General features: G+C 42.3%; 2 pseudogenes; one reads left to right on the forward strand and one right to left on the reverse strand.

Moving 5' to 3' along the window:
- The window catches only part of LOC120572754, a 572223-nt pseudogene extending 548354 nt beyond the window's left edge, over positions 1-23869 (forward strand).
- Positions 1-25930, reverse strand: part of LOC120572791 — a 363596-nt pseudogene that overhangs the window by 127609 nt on the left and 210057 nt on the right.

Below are 25930 nucleotides of genomic sequence, written 5' to 3' on the forward strand. Positions count from 1 at the left end.
ACTAGGTTGTTTAGGTGTGCTAACTTACACTAACAACTTTACTGTCGTCCAAATTAGAGGTCGACCGATAGTGGATTTTACCGATACCGATAGCTAGGTTGACACTTTGAATTTTGTCATGGCACTTATATAACACATACTCTATGGTCTTACAAAGCTAATGTTTTTGACCGATTACAATTTAATCATTTTCTGGAGAGGTCTCCTTAGGAGGAAGCTAGCTATAGCTCTGTTTGCCATTCATTCCAATAGGGTAACATTGCGGCTAGACTTTCGACATATATTCATTTCCATTTTTGTGAATTAGAGAAGTCTCGTCAGGGCAGCGGCATTTCAGTAAAACAGTAACTAAACTAATGTTTAGCTTCATCTCAGCCTCGAAAGCAAACAAACGTACAGTTGTGCTGTTCTTTCTCTACTAATGCAGCATCTATTCAACAAATTAATAACTTTATGATATGACAAAATGTACTGTATACATACCTTTTTGCTGTCGATGCTTTAAACGTGCATCTGATGTCAGCCTTATCCGCAGCATATTGCTCTCCATGCAGCGCGCAGTAACACGTATCGAAAATAAACAACACGAGGCATCAGTGATAGTTTTTATTTCGCCTATAGAGGCCGTTATTGTAATGCATGATGCCAGCAGACTCTTCTCAGCTCTCATGTACTGTGTAATGAATGACAGCGCGTGCTTCTCAGCCGCTCCAGCAACGGACGCAACCAGGAAAAACTATCGGCATGGATTTTTGCCGATAACGATAGTTCCATCAATCAACTATCGGTGCCGATTAATCGGCAAAACCGATGAATCGGTCGACCTCTAGTCCAAATACCTCCACTATAAATTGTCCGGTTGGTTTGGGACGGTGTGAAAGCTCATCTGAACTTGGGTGCAGATCAAATCCCAAAAATCTGGTCCGCTTGAAAACGGGGTTCCCGGTTCAGGTGGGAACGGGATCCGACCCAAACACAGGAAGTGGACCAAAAACAGAGCATTTACTAGCCTGCACTTTCAACCTTTCACACAGTTTACAGACTTACTTAGGCAAATTATTCAATTGATAGCTTTAAAATGCATTTGTCTATTCTAGAGAGTCAGCTTACAGTAAGATTACCTCTCACTGGCTAACAGCTAGCCAATGAGAGCCTGGCTATCAGCATCAGCTGACAGAGGAGCTAGCAGTTCATTTTCACATTCACGACATAACACAAACACATATGGACCTAACATATTAAAAACAAATGCAAGTAAAAACGGTTTTGTGTTTCAGGTCACCTTTAAGCCAAAGAATGGACCAAACCGGTCTACTGAATTTCACCACTAGGTGTCCCACTTGTCTCAGCCGAGTGAGACTGGTGATAAATGTCCATAATGAGAGTGTGAGGACTCCAGTCCACATGGTGGTGGTAATGTGCCTCTAAGCCAGGACTTTTTTAACCTGCAGTGAGCCTCCTACTGGAACCGCTTTGGTTTAACACACACTCAGCTTCAAATCTGTAATCTTTCCATATCGGCAGTGCACTTTTAGTTTTCTTTGAGACTAACTCTGCCATCACAAGCAGAGTTTGACATTCGAGCCAGAGGGGGCAAAAACAAGAAAGAAAGAAAAACTCATTGTAGATGAGACATAAACACATATTTTGTCACAAAATATGTCAATATCACATTGACATTGACATTCTAGCCAGGGGGCAAAAAAAAAAGAAAGCTCATTGTAGCAGCTGAGACCGGGCCTACCACTTGGGGCACACAGCACGAGAACATATGGACAAAACAAACATGCTAAATAAACATATATGTTTATTCTTAAAGCAGATTTTAAATTACATTGTAACAATTTAACAATTCACCCGTATGAAATCCAATCGCGGTACGGCTGAGAATACCAGCTGAGATCAGTTACATTGTTTTTTTTTAACCAGGGCAGCAGTTTTCAGATTACATTATGAATTTACATAATTGTAAAAGAGTTCTCCAATGTTTTCTCAGTTAGCCTTTTACAATGATATCAGATGAGTAAACAGAATGGGCCTTTGGGACATTGGATGCTGATAATGGGCAATATAGATATTACATTAAAGATCAGCCACTTCTTTCTACAACAGCCGAGAACTCTTTTACAATTATATAAATTCATAATGTAATCTGAAAACTGCTGCCCTGGTTAAAGAAACAATGTAACTGATCTCAGCTGGGATTCTGTCTGGAATTGCCATTTACACAATACAACCTGTTACATAAACATAAATGTTCTAAACTTTGGTCAATATGGACATGCTGTACATGTTTATATAGGAGCCATGTAGGAACCATGTACATATTTATGTAGGATGATGAAGACGTTCTAGATATTAGAGATCAAAAGTCTTTTTTACTCCACCAGTCACTTCTCAAAGTTTCCTCTTTAATTATTGTGTTCGTTGAAAGGCAGACCAGGAAATGAATACTCAGGATTCGTTCAGTTAAACTATAACAATCTTTAGTAAAATGATATTGCAAACAGATATTTCATATGCATATGGATCAGCCGCTCCTTCGAGACTTTCTCTCTCTAACCACCAACAAAGTCTCTCTGGGTCTGACCCCAGACCTTCCTTTTCCCTATTCTTTTATTCATCTTCAGGTTCCTCCTCCCACCATGGTGTCTGGGCCGCCAGTCGGTGTGATATCACTCAGACTTTCTGTCTCCGAGAAGATAGAGAAGTTGCGCGCTAGCCTTGGGATCGCTCTCATTCTCTTCTTCTCTCATGGCCTAAAGATTGTCTGTTCCTTTAAGAGATTTAATTATTTGCATTCTGTTCCAAATGTTTATCAAACAAATGAGGAGCACTTTTGCTCCAATAAATTTGAACCCGTCTTATCTTCCACATGGCAGACAGGAGGAGACAGCGAGGCCATCCCAGGCTACAGGACATTCTTATTCTAAACCCAATAGATTTCTACAAAGGGCAAATTAAATGTAGTTGTTTTAGGATACCGGAGCTTTTAATTGTGTTCTGTTTGATGTCTAGTGTCGGCTAAAATCACTTTTTATTGAGTTTCCTGTCAGTGAAATGCTCTGAGTGAATTTAAGCTGGGCTTTTATTTTGAAGGGTAGACTTGGAAGAGCCAGAACTATGGCAGTGTTTGTTGTGCAGTTGTTTAGATTTATTCACAGTTTATTAATATCCTACGCTGTTTTCTCCAAACTACTCTGAGTTCATGTTGTACCCAGGAGGCCGAGGGTGAAGTAGGATGAACGGCTCTGGAGATATTTAGAAGACACACACACACACACACATACACACACACACACACACACACAGATGGGCCTTGAGTTCTAGTTAGATAAACGTGCATTCAGGGAGTGAACAGTCAGCTGACTTCAGTCTGTCCTTGGTGTCTGGAGGGAGTGTACATTTGAAAAGGTTTCCATGGAAACCAGAGCATTCCTCAGATAAGAGCTGCAGCTGTTTCCACGCTAACACCGAGCACATTATCAGACTCTATGGATGTGAGGAAAGCTCCTGAATATCTCTGGGGGCTTTGATTTGTCCTGAACAGAATCCAGAGTGAGTCCAGCAGCCCCAGTGGAGATCTGCTGGATCTCAGGACCAGAGAGGAATGGAGGAGGAGAACCAGAACCAGGAGCAGCGGAGCACCGAGGTCCCCAGAAGACCAGCAGCAGACTGGGACTCTGATAGCAGCCATGTTCAGGTCAGTGTTCAGGACACAACAACCACTCTAAAGTAACAGAGGGCTATTTCACCAAACCTAGATAGTGGATTAGACCAGGATTTCCCAGGTATCCTGGATGTATTATATTATATATATTATATTATATGTTTCATGAAAGCAGGGGCAGATGAGTTACCATGGAGATTTATTCTGTGCAGCTATCCCAGGGATGCACAATCTGACTTTTTCAGTCCCGATACGGATGCCTGGGCTTTGTGTATCTGTCAATACCCGATACCCATCAGATACCGTTGTTGAATTAATAATTAACTGTGTATACCTTCCACCTTATACCTTCCTTCCTCCAGACTTTCCTAACTAAACATTACTTTCCTAACTAAGACTAAATAACAGAGATGTAATGTATTGAATTATTATTTAAAAAAATAAATGTGGATTCAAATCTAAAACAGAATGTAATCAAACTTCTTAAAATAAAATAAATAAATTGTAGCAGTAGAAACAAAACAGTGTATTGGTCAAACATACAATAGTAATCACACAGTAACCAAACATTGTAAAGATGTCAAACATATATTAAGTGCAAAGTCCTGCAAACAGGAATTTAAAATAAAACACTGCAGCTGAACCTGAGAATAAACTAATACAAAGTTGGTCACACATCCAAATAATAACCAAACATTGTAAACATGTGGTGCAGTGTCACACCAGTTATGACCTGGGAATGCTCACTTAATCAGCAATGGTAAAGTCTTTCTCATGAAGACAAGCAGGTCTGCTCTCTTGGAAAGTATCTGAAACAGAAATTAAATATATAATATATATGGCTAATAGGGCTGCAGATATCGATTATTAGTTATTATTATTAGTATTCTACCGATTATTCCATCAATTAATCAAGTAATATATTATTGAAGAGCAATAATAAACAATAGTTTGGTTAAATCCTCAGAAAAAGCAACATTTGTATTGCCTACATTGCTTACAATATCATTTCTCTAAAAACTAAACATATTCAGTGCATTTAAGTGCCATATTACATTGTTTTTAAATAAAACAATTTCAAATCATATCAACCTCAAACTATGCATAAATTAAACCAGTGGTTCCCAACCTGGGATCCGGGCCACCCCCAGGGGGGGTGGCAAAGATCACAGGGGGGGCGCAAGTCTTTATCTGGTTTGAGGTTAAAAAAAAATATTTGCACATGTTAAACAAATTATGATAATACACTAGAATATATAATGTATACAAAAGTCTGTATGAAAACTACATATTTTGTTGTATCACATATCATTTTTCCTGCCGCCACCGCATCACTGTTGTATGAATGAAACATGGCGGAGAAACGTAACAGTGCTGATAACTGCTCTGTATCAAAAAAGAAAGTAAGGCGGGGAGTCACGTGACCATCGCGAGGGATGTAGACGCTTCGTTTCGTCGCTCCGCAGAAACCCCCAATATTTTAGTATTCTTTTCATACCCAACGCTACTTTTTTAAGCTCCCGGTTAGTTTTTCTGATCTGTGGAAGATTTGTGCACACCGGGATGGCAGCTAGTTCGAAAAAAACGATAAGTAAACAGCTGGCAACAGCTCGCTCAGCCGACAACGTGGAGCTCGCCGAGCTAGTTAAGCTAGCGGTTGCAGAAGCCATTAAGGAAGCTATCCCGTCGCTCGTGGAGGACGTGGTGTCACAGCTGACAAACAAGACACAGGCTCTGGTGGATGCACAGGTCGCGGTATTCCGTGGCGAAATGGTTGCCATGCAGGCTGATATCTCTAAGTGTATGGACTATATGGAGAAAGACGAGAGCCGTATGGCGGAGGTGGACAGCCGGCTCTCTTCATCGGTGAGCAAACTGGCAGCAAAGCACATCCAGCTCGAGGACAAAATTGCCGACATGGAGGACAGGTCACGCAGAGACAACCTACGTGTGCATGGAGTTCCTGAAAATGCAGAGACATCGCATGTTCTTGCTTTCCTGTCGGATGCCATACCATGGTGGTTTCCTAACCTGGGCTCTGTTGAGATCATGCGCGCACACCGCGTAGGTGCCCCGAAAGATGACACAAATGATGGCAGACCTGTGCCTCGCACCATTATCTTAAGGCTGCTGCGTTTCACCGACAGAGATAAGATCCTGAAAGCGTCGCGTGGTGCGGCCGTGGAGTTGGAGGGAAGGACCATCCGCTTCACCCCGGACTACAGCCCGCACACCTTCAAGCGCAGGATGGCCTTCTCCGAGGCGATGGGCGCTCTGCAGAAACTGGACTTTCGTACATTTCTTCTCTATCCTGCTAAACTTAAGGCGACGCGAGGAGGAGTAAATCATCTTTTCAACACACCCCGGGAGGTAAAGGATTTCATCAATTCTCTCGGAGAATAGTTTACACCGTCACAGGTATTCCAACCAGCAGGCTAGTTTAGCGTCAAATATTTTGCAAGTAGGCTAATAGGCAACTTCGACCTGATGTCTGTCGTGGACTTCCAGGCATAGCCTGCAACAACATTCTCACTGACTTTCTACAAAGTGATTTTTGGTTATTTATTTTATTTTTCTTAAATCGTCTCACTCTCTTTCCAATGATAAATGCCAGTCTTGCATGCTCTATAACGAGCAGTTACTGCCTATCTAACTGTAAACATACTCAAACTAACTGGACTTAAGCTTTTCACGCTTTGAATAAGTCCAGCTGGCTTATGTTGCTGTTGCTATTTGATTCCTGTTGGATTTTTCGTTTGAGATCTTATGGTCTGTTTTCAAAAAGAAAGGGATGCTCTATTCGCTTCCAGTACTAATATGCATTTATAACCTACAGTATGTTTGGACAATCTGTGTAGCTCATTTACGATTGTTATGATCATTACTATGGTATGATATAATTGTTATTGGGAGGGGGGGCCTGCGCGCGCGTGCGCTGGGAAGGAACACGCCTCTCGAAGATCACAGGTCCAACTTGTGGGGGGAAGTTAGGCTCCCAATGAGGAGCACACTTTTGGTTTGTCTATGTTTTCACATTTGTGTGGTTTTTTGTTCCAAGTCCACTCTCGTTATTTGGAGAGTGGCGGGTTCATGGCGACAGGGGTTTTGGGGTGGGATGGATCTCTCTCAGCACTTTAATTTAACTTTTTGGTCGGTCAGCTGCACAGTAGGTTGTTTGTTCACCCTGCATCTTGTCACAATACTAGCTTCAATTAGTTATCATGAATAGTATGCATGTAATCAGCTGGAATGTAAATGGGCTGAATGGTAAAATTAAGCGCACAGCCTGCTTAGACCTCTTACGCAGACAACATGTGGATGTTGCTTTCATACAGGAGTCCCACTTAAGAACTATAGATGTCCGCCGATTTTCCAACAAGCACTATTATGTGGCCGCCTCAGCATCACCAGACACGAAAACTAGGGGGGCACTAGTAGTACTGAGACGTAACCTCTCAATAACTATACTTGAACGATTTGGTAGTGCGGATGGTAGGATTTCTTATATTAAGACTATTATATCTGGACGCAAATTTGCTTTTATTTCAGTTTATGCCCCGCCCCAATATGAGCCAGAGTTCTTTCCCAGTTTAACAGAAGCCTTATTGCACCTTCAGGACTTCTCGCTCATACTTGGTGCGGACATGAACTGTAATGTAAATGTGGTATTAGACAAATCTGCTCAGCGCTCCACGGCCACGCAGCTACAAGCATCAAAGGATTTTCAGAACTTTCTGTCAGTATTTAGTTTAACAGACCTTTACCGTGCTATCAACCCCACAGCTAAACAATATACTTTTTATTCAGCAAGACATCAGAGTTTCTCTAGAATAGATTATTTATTAACTTCAACTTCTTCCCTCTCTGAAATACACGATGTTGTCATCAAACCTTGTTCGTTGTCAGATCATAGCATTGTTGCAGCACGCTTCACACTTCTGGGTACACCTCTTAGAGCCACTCGCTGGCGGTTCAATGTCTCACTTCTCACAAATGGAGATTTCTGTACCTTTCTCAAAGAAAAGTTAAATGCTTTTATAGATGTTAATGCAGGCTCGGTAGATGACTCTAGATTCTTATGGGATGCTATAAAGGGTTGTATCAGGGACTCCTCAATTTCATTCTCATCCCACCTTAATAAGAGAAGACTAACCAAGATAACTGAACTGGAGACTACTCTCAACCAGCTAGAGGCGCAACAACAAGTCACATTCTCTGAGACATTACAAGGTAGAATAGCTGCGACAAGAAGTGATTTGAACTCTTTGTTAAGACGTAGGGCGGAGTTCTTAATGCATAGGACCAGAAGAACACACTATTTCAATGGCGCCAGACCAAGCCACCTTTTAGCTGTAAGATTAAAGAATCATGAAAAATATTCAGGCATTACAGCCATTAAAACACCTCTTCGTACCCTGAGCAACCCACTTGATATCAATACGGAGTTTAAATTTTTCTATTCGTCTCTTTACAAGTCTGAAATTTCACTTGATATGGAGGCGTGTGCAGATTTTTTTCAAGATCTCACTCTAATCTCTTTGTCTGACAACGAGTCAGAGTAACTTAATACCGCCATTTCTCTAGAAGAACTGAGGAAGGCTCTTGTTAATATGAAAAGGGGCAAATCCCCTGGGTGGGATGGAATCCCACCCGAGCTATACCTTGCTTTATGGGATGTACTGGGCAAACCACTATTGGATATGATTAATACAGCCATTGATAAGGGTGCATTTAACTCTAGCACTAACACAGCTATAATTACAGTCCTGCCCAAACCGAATAAAGATTTAACAAAATGTGGTAATTACAGACCTCTCTCTCTCCTGAATGGGGATGTTAAACTATATGCTAAAGTGCTTGCAACCCGGTTGGAGATATATCTTACAAAACTTATACACAACGACCAAACTGGTTTTATTAGAACTCGACTAGCGGCTGATAATGTGCGTCGCCTGTTGCATATCATTCATGCAGCTAGCAGTATCGATCCCCCTTGCTCGATTCTATCGTTGGATGCTGAAAAAGATTAGAATGGGAATATCTCTGGACAACGTTGGATAAATTTGGGATAGGTTTGCATTTTGTTAATATGAGGTCTTATACGCAAATCCCTCAGCAATGGTCTGCACAGGCCAAGTCTGCTCTGCCCAGTTCCCAATATCAAGGGGTACTCGTCAGGGTTGCCCCCTTTCACCCTTACTCTTTGCTCTTTCCCTCGAGCCACTGGCGCAGAAAATAAGACAGCATCCATCAGTACAACCCATCACTTTTTGTAACACAGAGCATCGTATATCCTTGTACGCTGATGACATCCTTCTCTACGTAGGCAGTGCTGGTTCCTCGATCCCACATTTGCTCTCCTCCTTTGATACATTCAGCTCACTTTCAGGGTACAAAATTAACTGGACGAAGTCAGCGCTGATGCATTTAAATTCAGCTGCGCTTCAAGTTACCCTTCCCTCCCATATACCTGTAGTTAAAAGCTTTAGATATCTTGGAGTTGAAATTTTTCCCTCCACGTCATCTATTGCAATAAAAAACTTTCAAGGTATATACAATCAGATAGAGAAGGACTTTGAGCGCTGGTCAAAACTTCCTAATTCATTTCAAGCCCGGATAGCAATAGTTAAAATGGATATACTTCCTCGTGTTAATTTTTTCTCTTCCATGATTCCTCTTGGTCCCCCTTTGGGATATTGGGATAAGCTTCAGTCATTGGTTTCTAAATTCATATGGAAAGGAAAGAGACCGCACTTAAAACTCACGACTCTCCAGCGAGATAAGACACTAGGGGGGCTGGCTATGCCAGATTTTAAAATCTATTTCAGGTCTTATATGCTACGCCCTTTAGCTACATGGTTCAATCCTAGTTCCTCCGCTTCGTGGAGACCAATTGAGGAGAATATTGTATTACCTCACAGATTGCAAGACCTGGTGTATGCTAATATACCATTGAAAAAAGCCAAATTACGACTAGGCCCTATTATATCATTTCTGCTCACATCTTATCGTGCTGTAATGAAACATGTTGGCACAGATTATAAATGGCATAATCACACACCACTTTTTAATAACTTCTCATTACTCACTGGTAACGTACCTCCTTCTCATTTCCACATTGGAAGAATAGGGAGTGAATGTATTAAAAGATTTGTATGGTGTCCATGGTTTACGAGCTTTTAACGACCTACAAGCTGAATTTGATCTTCCAGGTTCATCTTTTTTCTTTTATATGCAGTAAATATCAACTTGTGGCGCGGCTACGGTGGTCGTCGGGGAACAGCTCTTCCAACACATCCCCTAAGTAAGTTACTTGCTTTGGTAGGACCTACACGGGGGATGATTTCTAAACTTTACAAATTCATTTCTGGACCCTATAAACCCTTACCAATAGAGGGTATCTGGAATAGAGATTTAAATGAAGCAAATGATAGAGAGGTCTGCTGGGACACAGTGTGGGAAAATCTTAGTGCTACGTCCAAAAACCCCAACCATCAATTAATATACTACAAGTATGTTCATAGGATGTACCTCACCCCCAGAAGGCGTTATTCTATGAAGATCACCACGTCTCCAAACTGCGATCTCTGCTCACTTAATGTCCAGGGGTCTTTCTTGCATGTTTATTGGGAGTGCCCCAGCGTGGTTAGATTCTGGAAGGAAATATCTCTCACTTTAATAATAATAATAATAATAATAAATTGAATTTATATAGCGCTTTTCATGGACTCAAAGTCGCTTTACAGGGCAGGGTAGATTATAAAAACATAACAAAACAAAACGAGCAAACAAAACAAGTAGAACAAAACAAGATACAGATGAAAAAGGGAGGGGGGCAAGTGGACTATGGGTAGGCTGAGGTGAAGAGATGGGTCTTGAGGCGGGACTGGAAGATGGTGAGGGACTCAGAGGTGCGGATCTCTTGGGGGAGGGAGTTCCAGAGCCTGGGAGCTGCTCTGGAGAAGGCTCTGTCCCCAAAACAGCGCAGGTTGGACTTTTGGATGGAGAGGAGACCGGCTGAGGTGGATCTGAGGGACCGTGAGGGTTGGTAAGGGGAGAGGAGGTCAGTGAGGTATGAGGGGGCCAGATGGTGGAGGGCTTTATAGGTGAGGACCAGGATTTTGTAGGTGATCCGGTGGGAAATGGGAAGCCAGTGGAGTTGTTTTAGGACTGGAGTGATGTGGTGCCAGGATTTGGAGCAGGTAATGAGGCGGGCGCCGAGTTCTGGACCAGTTGGAGTCGGTTGATGTTGGTAGAGCGCGATGCCGAGGAGAAGTGAGTTGCAGTAGTCCAGTAGGGAGGAGATGAAGGCATGAATGAGTCTTTCAGCAGCCGGGGGTGTTGAGAGGGTCTGATTTTGGCGATGTTGCGGAGGTGAAAGAAGGAGGTTTTAATGACTTGACGGATGTGAGGCTCAAGGGAGAGGGTGGAATCAAAGATAACGCCAAGGTTGGGGGCCTGGGGAGATGGGGGAGACAATGGTGCTGTCGATGGTGAGAGTGGGGTTATTGGTTTTGCTGAGTGTGGATTTGGAGCCGATCAGAAGGAATTCTGTTTTGTCGCTGTTGAGTTTGAGGAGGAGTTGTGTTGCATCCAGGTTTTAATAGCTGACAGACAGGAGTTGATGTGGGAGAGGGGAGGATTGTGGGGGATTTGGTGCTGAGGTAGATCTGGGTGTCGCCAGCATAGCAGTGGAAGTCCAGGTTGAAGTGGCGGAGTATCTGACCAAGAGGGAGGTGTATGGATGAAGAGGAGGGGCCAAGTACGGAGCCTTGGGGAACACCTTGAGTGACTGTGGCTGTGGCAGAGGTGTGGTTGTGGAGAGAGATGAAATGGGATCTATTGGAAAGGTAGGAGTGGAGCCAGCTGAGTGCAGTCACCGTCGATACGCAGGTCTTTGAGTCTGGTGAGCAGGATGTTATGGCTCACAGTATCGAAGGCTGCACTCAGGTCGAGGAGGATGAGGATGTTGAGGGAACCGGTGTCAGCAAAGGTGAGGAGGTCGTTGAGGACTTTGAGGAGAGCCGGTTTCGGTGCTGTAGGGGCGAAAACCAGATTGGAGAGGTTCGAATAGGTTATTGGCATGAAGATGGGTTTGTAGTGGGAGGCGAATTGCGTTCCAGGGTTTTAGACAGAAGGGGAGGTTGGATATTGGGCGTTAGTTGTTGAGAGAGGAGGGATCCAGACCAGGTTTTTAAGGATTGGGGTGACAGCGGCAGTTTTGAAAGCAGAGGGGACAGTTCCAAGGGACAGTGAGGAGTTGAAGAGGTTAGTGAGGTTAGGGCATAGGACCGGGAGGCAGGACTTCTGAAGGGAAGTAGGGAGGGGGTCAAGGGAGCAGGTAGTGGGTTTGGAAGAGCTGATGAGTTTGGAGATTTCAGGAGGAGTGACTGGGTTAAACTGGGAGAGGAGGAAGTGTGGAGGAGGGGTTGGGAGGTCTGGAGGGATGGAGAGAGGAGGGTCCGAGGTAGGTGCTGGAGTAGATCCTGGAAGGTCAGATACAGGGGATAGGGATTTGTAAATGAGATTGATTTTGTCAGTGAAAAAGTGGAGGAATGAGTTGCAGAGATCCGGAGTAGAGGTAAGGAGGCTGTTGGTCCGAGGCTTGATGAGGTTGTTCAATGTGGAGAAGAGGGTTCTGGGGTTTTGGCAGGGGTCGTGAGGATGGTGGAGAGGTAGGCAGATTTGGCAGCAATGAGGGCATCTTTGTAGGCGATGAGATGGGATTTATAGGCTTCATGATGGACTGTGAGGGATGATTTCTTTGTCAGACGTTCAAGTTGGCGGCCAGTTTGTTTCATTTTCCGGACTGCAGGTGTGTACCAGGGTGAAGAGGTGTTAAAAGTGACGAGTTTTGTTTTGAGGGGGCCAGGGTGTTGAGGGAGGTAGACAAGGTGGAGTTGAGGTGGTCTGTGAGGTCATCGGGTGAGGTGGAGGTTTGAGTCCAGGTGGAGAGTGGTGGAGAGCAGGTCAGAGAGATGGTGGGGATTGATAGATTTGAGGTTGCGGAAGGTGATTTCTCTGAGGAGGCGGGGGCGTGGGTTGGAGAAGGGATGGTGAACCGTATCAGTTTGTGATCAGAGAGGGGAAAGAGGCATGGATGGAGGTCGAGCACTGGTTGGTTGGTGGAGCAGACCAGGTCGAGGATGTGACCTTTTCATGGGTGGGGAATGTGACATGTTGGGTGAGAGAGAAGTTATCCAGTAAAATTTTGAATTCTGATGAGAGCTTGCATGTGGGGGAGTCCATGTGGATGTTTAAGTCACCGAGTAGCAGCAGACGGGAGAGAGAGATGAGGCTAGTGTGAGGAGTTCAGTAAAATCAGAGAGGAAGGAGGGATTTGGTTTAGGTGGCCGGTAAATGAGGATGACTGTCATGGAGGAAAGAGTTTTGAAGGCGAGATATTCAAACGATGATACTGAGGGGAGGGTGAGTTCTGTGATCCGGAAGTTCTGATTGAAAATGACGGCGAGGCCACCTCCACGGTGGGAGGGGCGGGGTTTGCAGATGTAGTTGTAGCCAGGGGGGGATGCTTGGTTGAGGGAGAAGAAGTCGTTGGGTTGTTGCCAGGTTCGTGCGGAGCAGAAGGAAGTCAAGAGTGTTGTCGAGGATTAGTTCATGGAGGGCAGGGGCTTTATTGTTGAGCGATCGGGTGTTGAGGAGGGCAAAGTTGGCATGGTGAGAGGGTGGTGGGATGGGGGCAGGCTGGAGAGATCTGAGGTTGTCCCGGTTAGCAGTGTGCGTGTGGTCGCGGGGGTGTGGGGGTATTGCAGTTGAGGGGGACAGTGAGCCGATTAGCAAATGATTGGAGAGTATGATTGAGTGTATGTGAAGTGGGGAAAGCACTGTAGTCCGGTCTGGGTTTTTGTGTAGCCTGATGATGCGTTCAGCCCTATGTGAACCAGTGGGTGAAGCATTCAGATGACGTGGGACAGGTGCAACAGAGCGTGCAGGTGACCAGATGGATGGAATGGATTGTCCGTGGTGGAAGAAAACAAACTTGCGGCGAGAGCTTCTGTGGATGTAACGGCGTCGACGTAGAAGTCCGAGCTCTTTGATGACTGGGATGCAGGATGGAATGGAGTAGTTGACGAATTGGACCAGTTGCAGAGTTGAATATTTGATCATGATGCCGAGCGGAGGGACGGAGAGCTCCGTGATAGTGGTTAGCCGTGGGCTAGGAGCACAGAGGTGGAGGTGGAGATGGATGAATGAGGTGATTGCCAAAATGATCCACGGCATGACCGAAGGAGAGGAATGTCTAGTCTTGGTCGCGGCTCGCATCTGGTGGAGGTTGCCTATGAGGAGGAGGTCAGCAATCGGGTTAGCCGCCGAAGCAGCTAGGATTTGCCGCCACGCGTTTGGTGAACGGGGGCAGCTAGCTAGCGGCTAACCGACGAGGCAAGAGTCCGGTCAAGGAGCCCCAGGCGGCTTCGGGAACCAGCAGAGAGACTGTCCAGAGGTACAGAGGCTGTCCAGAGGTAGGGGGTACAGCGAACACAAACACAAGAGAATAGCAGACGAATAGCAGACGAATAGCAGATGAATAGCAGACGGAGAAGCGGCGAATAACCAGCGCCAGCATCCTCTCACGTCGGTTCTATATGTAACTTTAAGTGACATTCTTAAGATCAGGATCCCAGTTTCCCCTGCCTTACTTCTGCTTAATGATGACTCTTCTTTAAATCTGTCCCTGCAGCATAAACGTATTCTATGGGCCGGTCTCACAGCAGCTAAGAGGATGCTGGCCCTCAGGTGGCAGCCACCACATTCCTTGGCTTGGCAGCACTGGGCCAACTCATTTCTTGAAATTGTGCTGATGGAGTGGTCCGTTGCCCGTATGCACGGGGCCAGTCATGAGACTCTGCAGGCATGGGAGACAGCATACAAGTTAGTTAAAGAAAGGGTGCAGCATGGCCGACCTTAATCTTTCTGTTGTATTTTTATTTGGAGAGAGATCCTGGGTGGGGGGGGATTATGGGGAGTCGCCTTTGGGTGGGGGGGTGTGGGGTGTTATAGGGGTCCTAATTCTGTTGCTTCCCTAATGATGTGCAAAGGACTTCTGTTACATTGATGGTTAGGAAAAGAAAAGAAAAAAATGTGTATATGTTTGTGATTATATATATATTTTTTGTACATTTTTCAATAAAAAATTGATCACAAATAAAAAAAGAAAGTAAGGCTCTATCTCCAGAGTTACCTCAACTTTGGTTTTGGGGGGCTCAGCTCTTAGACATGAGTAGGCGGGGCGCCAAGGAAAAAAGGTTGGGAACCACTGAATTAAACATACATAAACATTACATTAAGTTGTGCAACTTAACTTTCAGAACTACAAGTTTCAACCTGAGACTGATCTTTATACAGTAGGCCCATATGTAAATATTAGTTATACTCAACCTTTGTTATAACCATTTATATATTTGATTATAATGTCACACAGCTCTGTTACACTTATGCTATTAGATCGTTGATCAGCTGTTTCTCCGTGGAGAGAGAGAGAGAGAGAGAGAGAAAGGGGAGAGAGAGAGAGAGAGAGAGAGAGAGAGAGAGAGAGAGAGAGAGAGAGAGAGAGAGATGAGCAACAATCAGCTGTTTTTCCGAAGGGATAGTCAACGCGTCAGCTCTTTAGATCAGATCGTGGTCACCACTACGTATTTTCTTGTTTTTGATTTTGGTAGTTGTTGTGTTTGGTGTAGTTTCATCGTCCATACGACTCTGTGATTTTCTTTTGTCGGTCCTCTTCGTGGAATGGATGATTAAGTTAGACTCAATGTTTTCTGTTGAGATGCTGAAGCACTGACATCGTGCTATTACTGTGGTAAGCTAATTTGATTTTGCAGTAGACACACTGTACAGAGTTTTTGTTTTAATTACGTTTGAACTGATTCCAAACTTTGTACACTTTCTGTCGTTTTCTCCAGCCCGTCTCTTCTCTTAGCCCCTTGCTATTTACACTCTGGCATGTGTCGCCAGCTCGCCAGCTCGCCAGCTGCAGACTGAGCAGCATCTGTGCGACAGAAATAATGCTCCGTGCGGAAACACCATCCGTCAGCAATACAACGTTGGTAACATTGATTTAACGAAGCTTCGAGGCAAGTCATTTTGCATCGAGGATTTTTTTTAATCGAATTATTTGAGTTATTCTAGGAATTGATATATATATATATATATATATTAATTTGTATAAACTATATAAATAATGTAGGCCTATATAATTTATGTTCTACCTGTTTTAAAAATGTACAGCATGGCATCTCATCAATTACAGTAGTAGTGTTACTGTAGAGAGTAAAACAATCTAATATATAGACCTCATGTAATGAGTTAGTTTACAATCTTACCTGTCTTTATATCTCGGGTCCCACATCTTCCACAGTGTTGAAGCAGGGCTCTAGAGTGCGACCAATTTGGTCGCATATGCGACCAAAATTTGTAAGGGTGCGACTAAGATTTTTCCTAGGTCACACCGGTGTACCTAACGTCCTCGCATCCGCTGCCTCTCCACGAACGAAACGTTGGCGTTTATATCAATTCAATTCAATTTTATTTATAGTATCAAATCATAACAGAGTTATCTCAAGACACTTTACAGATAGAGTAGGTCTAGACCACACTCTATAATTTACAAAGCCCCAACAATTACAGTAATTCCCTCAAGAGCAAGCATTAGCAGTGGCTATTGCGACAGTGGCGAGGAAAAACTCCCTTTTAGGAAGAAACCTCGGCAGACCCAGACTCTTGGTAGGCGGTGTCTGACGGGGCCGGTTGGGGGGGTGATGAACAGTGCCAATAATAGTTACATTAAAGATAATGGAACAGTGACTTTGAAGGTAGTTGTTGTAGTTCATGTCAAAGCAGGGCACATCATGTCATACTGAGTAGTGCAGTCTCCTATACCGGATCCTGACTACTCTGTGCATATGAACATCACAGCAGGACGTTGCAGGATGAAACGTGGCGCTGCAGAGCATGGGTGGATGCAGTGGACGCAGCAGGACGCGGCTGGACATTGCAGGGAATCGCAGAGCATAGCTCTGTGAAGAAGAAACATAAGGACTCCGGGGAGTAAACTCCCCAGAGCTAGGTTAGTAACAAGCAGTTCTGGGACAGGATGCATACAAAAGTAAACCAATGAAAACTTTGATGAGAGGCTGTACTGGCCTGCCTCCCTCTGCTCTCACTATATTATTGATTATACGATCAATAAAGCTGATGACTACGAAGAGAAGCAGGTGGGCCGGGCTAGGCGGACGCTGCAACTCCTCACTTCTTAACTATAAGCTTTATCAAAGAGGAGAGTTTTCAGTTTACTCTTAAATGTGGTGACGGTGTCTGCCCCTCGAACCCAGACTGGGAGCTGGTTCCACAGGAGCGGAGCCTGGTAGCTGAAGGCTCTGGCTCCCAGTCTACTTTTAGAGACTCTAGGAACCACAAGCAACTCTGCATTCTGGGAGCGCAGTGCTCTAGTGGGACAATAAGGTACTAAGAGCTGTTCTAGATAGGATGGAGCTTGACCATTTAAGGCTTTGTAGGTCAGGAGAAGGACTTTAAAGTCAATCCTGAATTTTACAGGAAGCCAATGCAGAGAAGCTAATATAGGAGAAATATGATCTCTTTTCTTAGTTCTCGTCAGAACACGTGCTGCAGCATTCTGGATCAGCTGGAGAGTCTTAAGGGACTTATTTGAGCAACCTGAAAAAAGCAACCTGAAAAAAGTGGCATTTATTTGATAAATAAATCTCAGCGGCATGTAATATATATACTTATATATACTATAATATTATTACATACTGGGTTCAGGTTTTTATTACAAAACGCATCAGATTATTACACACACACACACACAGACACACACATACACACAGAGGTGCGGACGGAGCGAAGTTACTCTAGGATAAATAGCTTTGAAATAATTTTTACAACTGAAATTAATTGTTTTGTAAATATCACCAGTACATTCATACTGCCTCGTAGTGAACATGTTTCAGAGCCAAGCTGTTTCCTCCTGCCTCCTCCTCATGCCCTGATAGCTGTGTTGTTATATTCTGATCTTCTCTCCACATTGAAGGCTGACCAGCAGTAGCTTGATCTTCTGAACACCAACACATTATCCTGGATCAGCTGGAAGGTTATCTCAGAACACTTGACTTCACACTTATTTGCAACGTTCATTGACACTTTTTTGGCGATTTAAATTTTTTTTTTTTAATGCTAATGTTGAAGCTGTTTACCACAATGTACCCACAGTGTGAAGGTGAAGGCCCAAAGGCGACCATTTAGTGTTTGCTCTGATGAATGATGACATAGACTGCTCTGCGTAAACATTAAGAGGTTTAAAGATGTTTCAGTTGGAAAACGTAGGCATGTTTGTTTGGTAAAAACTTTGCTCTCATCTTTTGAAACATATTACATGTTTTTTAACTTTTTTTGCCTGACAGGAAATCGGTCTAATTTTCATTTTAGGAATACATGTTATAGGACGTTTATTAATCTGACATCTGTAGAATAATGTCTATGATTCATTTGTTTGAAATGTGGAACAACTAAATGCAAAATAAATGAAATAAAACAAGGCCACATGCTGATTATTAGTGACTTGATTTGATGGATTTATTCTTCCTGTTGTGTCTGTGTTTAAACTCCTTATTAAAAGGTAAAGTTTCCATCCACTAAAAGTTCTGTTGTTGCTGCTGACACACTCAGATTATTATTCTAAGTGTCTGACAACATTACCTTTTTGTTTTGTTAAAAGGGAAAGTACCGAGAAAAGGGTTGGGTACCGGAACCAGTAAAAATGTTAAAGTTACCCAACCCTAGCCACATAAAGTAATATAAGATGAAGTTAACTGTTGACACAATACGGTAAAGTGAGCTATTTAAATGAGCTGCATACATGGCTAAACGTCATTAGCTCTTACCAGTGTATCACCCTGTGTAACGTTGCTTCATCTGCAGCAATCCTGCCACAATCGCTCCCAAAACATCCCAGTTATAAAATGGTGTAACGTTAAACATATTCTTTGTAAATATTTACAATTATTCCCCAAAAGACAACACTACATTTTAGTAGTTATTTCAGTTTTAATGCAGGAGATACTTCACACTCCACCGGTGTGACCTAGGAAAAATCTTAGTCGCACCCTTACAAATTTTGGTCGCATATGCGACCAAATTGGTCGCACTCTAGAGCCCTGCTTCAACACTGTGGAAGATGTGGGACCCGAGATATAAAGACAGGTAAGATTGTAAACTAACTCATTACATGAGGTCTATATATTAGATTGTTTTACTCTCTACAGTAACACTACTACTGTAATTGATGAGATGCCATGCTGTACATTTTTAAAACAGGTAGAACATAAATTATATAGGCCTACATTATTTATATAGTTTATACAAATTAATATATATATATATATATATCAATTCCTCGAATAACTCGAATAATTTGATTACAAAAAATCCTCGATGCAAAATGACTTGCCTCGAAGCTTCGTTAAATCAATGTTACCAACGTTGTATCGCTGACGGATGGTGTTTCCGCACGGAGAATTATTACTGTCGCACAGACACGGCTCAGTCTGCTGCTGGCGACACGTGCTAGAGCGTAAATAGTGAGAGGCTAACGGTACAGATCCACTTTTGCGACACGACCAGAGACAGGCTGGAGAAAATGACAGAAAGTGTCCAAAGTTTGCAATCAGTTCAAACTTAATTAAAACTAAAACTCTGTACAGTGTGTCTACTGCAAAATCAAACTAGCTTAGCATAATAATAGCACAACGTCAGAGCTCTAGCATCTCAACAGAAAACATGGAGTCTAACTTAATCATCCATTCCACGAAGAGGACCCAACGATGAAACTATACCAAACACAACAACTACCAAAATAAAAGACAAGAAAATACGTAGTGGTGACCACGATCTGATCTAAAGAGCTGACGCGTTGACTATCCCTTCGGAAAAACAGCTGATTGTTGCGCATCTCTCTTTTTTTTTTTTCCACGGAGAAACAGCTGATCAACGATCTAATAGCATAAGTGTAACAGAGCTGTGTGACATTAAAATCAAATATATAAATGAAAATAGGTTGAGTATAACTAATATTTACATATAGGCCTACTATATACAGATCAGTCTCAGGTTGAAACTTGTAGTTCTGAAAGTCAGTTGCACAACTTAATATAATGTTTATGTATGTTTAATTTATGCCTTAGTTTAAGGTTGATATATCATTTGAAAAAAAAATCTTTAAAAACAATGTAATATGGCACTTAAATGCCCCCTTTCCCTATATCCCGTCCGCCTGCCCTAACCCATACACGCCTCTAGAGTAAATGCCTTTTGTAAAATCTTTTGTGTGTTTTAGGTAATGATGACTTTCAATAACAACTGATAAAATGTAAATTTTGTTTAATATTGTATTTGAAGACATTTATTTCCACAACATTTTAAAAAGTGCATTCATAAACGATTCTTTGCAACAGCCAATCATTTCCAACTTCATGCATGCCTAATTGAGGCTACTTTTAAAATCACTGAGCAGTAGACCTATCCACAAGTCAACAAAACATGCTTAACGTGTGTAATCAGCACCAAAGCTACCGCCGACGACACCCGCCGGCTGAAATCAGCGCGGTGTGTCTGGGCCTTAAGATCACATTTGAAGGAGATGCACATCGTCTCGAACAAAATCAGCACAATGGACAGCTCTCTGATCAATGAACGACAACGCTGTTTGTTCACGATAACGTTTAAATGCATTGAAGGCATGATATCAGATCGAACAGATTCACATATTTTCATCACATTTTTTAATGATTTCAGCCACATAAAACCTCAGATTTAAACAACAAACAAAATGCACCATTCACATTATTTGCGCTACAAGAGTGGCATCAACTCTATGGCCCAACCAATGCATTCAAGACAACACAACTTTGAGGTTCAGTTTAATCAGTGGGAACGATGAGGCCACGCTTTTGATTCAATGTTCGATGTGGGGCTGCACTGCAGAGAGAAATAAACACAAGTGGTCCTCCACCTGCAGACTTGATCTGTATTTGGTTTTAATCAGGGTCAGTGCTGAAAACCCACACTCACACAAGTAGGTGGAGGTGCTGTGATTTGCTAGCACCTCCTTGCAGACCACACACTGCAGCAGAGGTGCAGCCTCGGACCCCGACCAGGTGAAACCTAACTTTAAGTACTCAGGATCATATTTCCTACGTATTTTGCTGGGTCCTGTCTCCTCCCTTAATGCTGACTTCTGTTGACTTGGAACAAGGAAATTATGCATTTTAAAGCTAATTCACGCACGCACAATTACCGATATCAATAGAGCTGCATACAGAGTTATTTTTTTCTTGCGTGTCACGCCTCCCCTGTGGCTCTTTGGCGGCCCAGAAGGGAGGCGTGCCTCACTTATTGAAAAACGCTAATCTACAGCATAAATGTCAGTATCATGCCCACAAAGTTGAAGGTTTGGTATTTTGACACTAAGTTGCAGACCTGCAAATAACCTTACAAAATGGCAATAGAAAAAAAGGAATAATACGAATTAGCAATTAGAGTGAGAATGTATTTCCTAAAAACAAAGCCTGAGGAGATTTTCTTGTCTGCACTCACCTTTCCAGTGAGGATAACATATGGGAGCCACAAGACAACCTGGACGGCCCCGACCATATCGCCGAGTACATGCAGAAACACAAGGAGAAGGAGGAGAAGAAGAAGGAGGGCAAGAGGAAAGTTGTCAGGAGCGAGGGAGACTCAGAGGAGCGAGGGAGCAAGAGGAAGAAGGAGGAGGTGAGTGAAGGAAAGAGGTTACTCCAGACTGAAGAGTCCCAGAAATCAATCTATCTATCTATTGTTGATGAACAATGTATTAATAACATAACAATTATAACTTATTTCACCAGTAACATGCTGTTAAACGACCATAACACATGACAAAAAGGGTATTTTACAATAACTTTGAATGCACCACGAGGTTTAGCCGTTTCAAGTTAACACAACATTTAGGATATATTGTGCAGCCCTAGTTACAACTGTTAATGTGTGTAAATGATTAGTAGCCTAACTCCTTGAAAGGTATGATTATAACGCATTCAGGCAGTCCGCGATCGTCTGCCACGCTTTCTCTCGCTGGTTCATTACAGCGGCCGTGTTTCTTCTTTACAAATAATGTTTCACTTCATCAAACTTCAAGAAGAAGCTGCTGCTCACTCTGTGTGAAGTATGCACAACGCGTATTCTCCATTTTATTGTATTTTAATTTAATTTATTTTGTTTATTTGTTATCGACCTTGCGGTCGCTCCTCCTCATTCTGGCTCGATGCCAGGATACTCTGATCAGACTGGGTCAAGCCTCTCTTCATCACTTATCCTGGATTTATATGTAAATTCTACTTTTGTGCAATACCCCTCTGGTTGGAATAAAACAAAATACATCGTCAACGGCCATTTGGTAACTTGCCAACAAACCAGTTCTGTAAGCCTGGGGGGGGGGGGGTTACCTAACACTATTTAACATGCTACTAACATGAGACTTGGGCTACATTTACACTACTACGTTTAGTTTTTAAAATTAATATCTTTTGCTACGTTTACACCTCATGTCCATACTACTGAGCCCGATGGCTTCCATAGTAACATGTCTCCAACCAGAACAACTTTACCTTCATTTTGACATCAATTAATGTATGTATTTGGGGCGACCTCTAGCTCACCCAGTAAGAGCATTCGTTGGCTGAGTCCTGCAGCGGGTTTGAATCCGACCTGCTGCCCTTTGCTGCGTATCATCCCCCATCTCTCTCCTCCTTTCATGTCTATCCACTGTCACTATAATAAAGGCAAAAGACCCCCCCCAAAAAATAAAAAATAAAATAACGTATGTATTTCAAAAGATTTGACTGGGATTTAACTGAAGAGTGTACAAATGTTTTATTTATTTATTTTATATTATAGAGAGCAAGTTCAGGGTTTAAAGAAAGTAGTTCACTAACTGTCTCGCTCTCTGTTTGTCTGTTGCTATAGAAACGGAGAGGAGAAGAGGGACCCAAAGGTCACCACTGTCAACACTGTGACAAATCCTTCACAACATCTGGATATTTAAAAATTCATCAGAGAGTTCACACTGGAGAGAATCTACACAGCTGTGATCAATGTGGGGTAGCTTTCCCACTACAGAGTGACCTAAAAAGACATCAACGTATTCACACTGGAGAGAAGCCATACAGCTGTGATCAATGTGGGGCAGCTTTCACACAACAGGGTAACCTAAAAAACCATCAACGCATTCACACTGGAGAGAAGCCATACAGCTGTGATCAATGTGGGGCAGCTTTCACACTACAGAGTCACCTGAAAAACCATTAACGCATTCACACTGGAGAGAAGCCGTACAGCTGTGATCAATGTGGGGCAGCTTACACACAACAGATTAACCTAAATAACCATCAACGCATTCACACTGGAGAGAAGCCGTACAGCTGTGATCAATGTGGGGCAGCTTTCACACAACAGATTAACCTAAAAAACCATCAACGCATTCATACTGGAGAGAAGCCGTACAGCTGTGATCAATGTGGAAAAACTTTTACTAGGAGTGGTAGCCTAGAAAACCACCGACATGTTCACACTGGAGAGAAGCCGTACTGGTGTGAACAATGTGGGAAAACTTTTTCTGAGAGTGGTACCCTTAAGACACATCAACGCATTCACACTGGAGATAAACCTTACAGCTGTGATTTTTGTCGTAAAACCTTTTCTGAGAGTAGTAGCTTTAAAAACCACCAACGTGTTCACACTGGAGAGAAGCCGTACTGGTGTGAACAATGTGGGAAAACTTTTTCTCAGAGTAGTCACCTTAAAAGACACCAGCTCATCCACACTGCCTCGTAGTGAACATGTTTCCGAGCCAAGCTGTTTCCTCCTGCCTCCTCCTCATGCCCTGATAGCTGAGTTGTTATATTCTGATCTTCTCTCCACATTGAAGGCTGACCAGCAGTAACTTGATCTTCTGAACACCGTGGATGTTATCCTGGCTACGACTATATATTACACTCCCTCCCTTCGAAGGGATTAATTTCACTCAAAATTAGCTTTTATTCCTGTAATACAATATGTTGAGTTCAGGGTTCAACTGCTAGCGCTATTTAACTAATGCTGCAACGAAGGAGTATTTGTTATTAATTAAAACAATCCCATCACTGTTTACTATTGTAATGTCAAATTGCTGAAATATTTAGTTTATTGTCCTTTAAGACGAAGAAAAGAAGCAAATCTTCATAACTGGGAAGCTTTAATCAGAACATGTCTGCTGCTGCTGCATAAAAAATGACTTGAACAGTTAAAAGGCTCGTTGGAGATGAGCCAGATCTGCGCAGAATCAATCATCAGCGATCGCCGCCCAATGCATGCTGGGTAGATTTGTGTCTGACTTGATCCGACTTGCTCTGACGTCATGCACACGTGGGCAACGATAACCTCACGAGATCAAGGCGGCCGCAGTTTTTACAGCCAGGCGCCGCAGTTGCTCTCTACTGACTGCAAGACCCAGGCAGACCCAGTGGCATGCTGGGAAACACCGGCCTCTCAGCTGATCTAACAGCTGATTGGTTCAGAATCGACTCAACATGATGAGGTTTTATATAAACATTTTATTGATTTTGATTTGGAGGGATTTTAACTGCTATGTGTCTGATTTAAAGGCTTATTGTGTACAGAACACATGTTGTGAGGCTGATAGTGATGTTTAGAAGTCAGAGAGACTAAATCTGATCAGATTACAGATCATCTACAGTCTGTTGGTAATTAAAATCAGCAACAGATCTCATGTAGATCATTCTGACAGCTACTCTGTCATAATAAAACCAACTGGAGACTGTGTAGGAGCTGATATATGGGTCTGATAACATTTTATTGAATCAGAATCAGACCACAGTGTTTCTGTCACTTCCTGTTCAGCCTGAAGGCTGCTGGAATCAGCTGATGACTGAGACTTGAGAGCAGATTTTTGTCCCCATTTAAACTGCGTCTGTGCTGCCGCCATCTTGAGACAGACAGCTGATCTTAAAGACTGATAGAAAAAGATTTTTGTACTGCTTTTGGATGTTCATGTAAAAGAAATGCTAAATTAAGCAACATGGAATAACATTTCACAGATGGAAAATATGTTTTACATATGTTTTATTTCAGTAATTAGTAATACCTCAGTAAGATGCTGAATATGTTTGTTATGTGTGTTACTGAACAGTTTCTTTAATTGTGGATAGACCAGCTGGTTGTATTTGGGGGGGAAGTTTGCGAGCTTTTGGCTAATTCTGGCATTTTTAACCCATGTATAATCATTTGTTTTATTAATTTGTTCTGTCCTCTTCTTAAATAAACTGAATAGAATTGAACTTTTACATTAAGTTTCTTAATTTTTTACAGGTGTATTCTTCTTTATGACACTCTTATGACTCCATATCATCCTTCAGTTTATCACAAACATTCAACATCAGCACACATCTGGAGATACATGGTTTTCATTGGACAGGGAAATAAAAAAATATCTCAAGATCAGTTTATTATAAATGTATGTGTCACATTTGAAATCCTGCAGAAAATGTTTGTGAATGCTGAAAAGCTAAATTACTAAAGCTGAACTAGATTGCTGGCTTTAATGTGTAAGAAGAAGGTAAAGCAGTGAGAAAAGTTGGAATGGTTTAAATTAGTAAAAATGTTAAATAACAGCAAGAATGTATTATTCAAGAGTGGAATATTTTAGGGTTCTCTGAAAGTCTAGTATAGTATGTCGAAAAAATGTCATAGAACAGTATGTAGAAAAAGTCATACAATATGTCAAAAAAATTTCCTATAGTATGTCGAAAAAACGTAATACTATAGTGTGTTGAAAAAAAGTCAGGGTATAGTATGTCAAAAATTTTGAAAAAAAAAAGAATGAAAAATGTCAGAAAATGTCCAAAAAAAGTCATAGAATAGAACAGAATTCCTTTTATTGTTATTATACACATGTACAACCAGATTGAAGCAACTCTTCTTCCAGTGTCGACATGTACGTAAGAGAAATATAAAAACATGGAATAAAATAAGTAGTGCAAAAGAAAAAAAACGGGGTAAGGTGCACAGTTCTGAGACGCTATATAAATAAATATAAAAATAGAAAGATAAATATGGTTTGTATACAGTGTAATACGCAGTGTGAAATAATGACATTACACAATAATGAAATCCAATCAGCTCATGTAGAGTCAT

This window comes from Perca fluviatilis, chromosome 14 (genome assembly GCF_010015445.1).
Source record: "Perca fluviatilis chromosome 14, GENO_Pfluv_1.0, whole genome shotgun sequence".
Classification (NCBI taxonomy): domain Eukaryota; kingdom Metazoa; phylum Chordata; class Actinopteri; order Perciformes; family Percidae; genus Perca; species Perca fluviatilis.